Source organism: Fopius arisanus, unplaced genomic scaffold (assembly GCF_000806365.1).
Source record: "Fopius arisanus strain USDA-PBARC FA_bdor unplaced genomic scaffold, ASM80636v1 scaffold00002, whole genome shotgun sequence".
Lineage (NCBI taxonomy): Eukaryota > Metazoa > Arthropoda > Insecta > Hymenoptera > Braconidae > Fopius > Fopius arisanus.
In genome coordinates, this window is record NW_011887741.1 from 183,969 (window position 1) to 185,148 (window position 1,180).

Below are 1,180 nucleotides of genomic sequence, written 5' to 3' on the forward strand. Positions count from 1 at the left end.
TACAGCGATCAAAATTGTTATTTTTTGACATTTGTTAATTACATGAGAAATGAATATCCATGAATTTTTTAGGTTATCAATTATTCAGGCCTCAAGCCCCGTGGTGAGTACAAACTGGTTCCACCTGAGCCTCTGTGGAAATCGGCAGCAGCCTCAGGGCCTTATTTGAAATTGGCAGGACTCAGTGGAGCAACTGCAGTCATCGTCGGCACTGCTAGTGAGGCAGTTACCGAGTCCGCTGACGTAACGACACCCCTATTCCGTGTGGCGCCCTCCTTCTCTTGGGGTGCAGTACTACGATGCCTCTGGGGTCGCTCGAACCCCCAGAACTGAGCCTCTACTTTAGTCAATCCTCTTTGGGCTCAGTTTTGGGGGTTGCAGTGTCCCCAGCGGCATCGTAGTAATGCACCCCAAGAGAGGGAGAACGCCACACGTAATGCGTCCCGCTGTCAGAGGGACCAATCGACTGGGTGAATTTTATTTTCTGAAAATTTAAAATTTTTCAATTTCAGTGAATACCTCCTCGATTTTCATGCTCCTCTGATACTTTTTGAAATCTCAAATTTCAGTGAATACCTCCTCGTTTTTCATGCTCCCCTGTTACTTTTTTGAAAATTTTTAATTTTTCAATTTCAGTGAATGCCTCCTCGAATTTCATGCTCCCCTGATACTTTTCGAAAAATTTCGAATTTTCAATTTTCAGTGAATACCTCCTCCATTTTCATGCTCCTTTGATGCTTGTATGAAAATTTTTAATTTTTCAATTTCAGTGAATACCTCCTCCATTTTCATGCTCCCTTTATACTTTTATAAAAATTTTGAATTTTCAACTTTCAGTGAATACCTCTTCGATTTTCATGTTCCCCTTATAATTTTTCAAAAATTTCGACTTTTCGAATTTCAGCGAATCCTTCCTCGATTTTCATGTTCCCCTGATACTTTTTTGAAAATTTTTAATTTTTCAATTTCCGTGAATACCTCCTCGATTTTCATGCCCCCCTGATACTTTTTTGAAAATTTTTAATTTTTCAATTTCAGTGAATACCTCCTGAATTTTCATGCTCCCCTGACACTTTTTAAAAATTTCGAATTTTCAAATTTCAGTGAATATCTCCTCGATTTCCATGCTCCTCTGATACTTTTATAAAAATTTCGAATTTTCAAATTTCAGTGAATACCT